This window comes from Ovis canadensis, chromosome X (assembly GCF_042477335.2).
Source record: "Ovis canadensis isolate MfBH-ARS-UI-01 breed Bighorn chromosome X, ARS-UI_OviCan_v2, whole genome shotgun sequence".
NCBI classification, from domain to species: Eukaryota; Metazoa; Chordata; class Mammalia; order Artiodactyla; family Bovidae; genus Ovis; species Ovis canadensis.
In genome coordinates, this window is record NC_091727.1 from 27,503,577 (window position 1) to 27,504,255 (window position 679).

The following is a 679-nucleotide window of genomic DNA, read 5'->3' on the forward strand; positions in this document are numbered from 1 at the left end:
ACTACCCATGTCTACTCTTCCAACTGATGAACTTCTTTCTTAATTATAAGTGTATTTAATTTATATATTTTTTTGGTATCTGTGTGATTAAAAAGAAGTTCATGCCTCTCTCTGAAAAACGAGCTTCAGAATTTGATAGATAGCTAAATAAGCAACTTGGTCTTGGTTATGACTTTAAAATCAGACAATGACTATGGCAGATGATGGCTGGACAGCAGAAAAATAATCCAGTATAATCAGAAGGAACATAGTATAAGGAGCAAAAATTAGAAGAAGAGACAGTGTAACACTGGTGCCTTTTAATCAGTGATGTACTTCCTAGTGTGTCTTATTTAGCACCAGGTTACTGAATGCTATAGGACTTCCCTGGTGGCTCAGATGGTAAAGCATCTGCCTACAATGCAGGAGACCCAGGTTCGATTCCTGGGTTGGGAAGATCCTCTGGAGAAGGAAATGGCAATCCACTCCAGTACTCTTGCCTGCACAATCCCATGGATGGAGGAGTGTTGTAGGCTACAGTCCATGGGGTCGCAAAGAGTCGGACACGACTGAGCAACTTCAAAAAAAAAAAACAAAAAACAAAAAAACTGAATGCTATATACATTTGGTTTCATCTATTTTAACTATATTCCCCTAACAATACCTGAAGCTGACCCTTGCAATATTTATTTGAAAATAA

General features: G+C 38.0%; 1 non-coding gene across 1 annotated transcript; it reads left to right on the forward strand.

The window, feature by feature from the left end:
* Positions 1-363: 363 nt before the first annotated feature.
* On the forward strand, positions 364-435 carry TRNAC-ACA (transfer RNA cysteine (anticodon ACA)). Its single transcript has one exon. It is a non-coding gene; the product is annotated as a tRNA-Cys (tRNA).
* Positions 436-679: the final 244 nt, after the last annotated feature.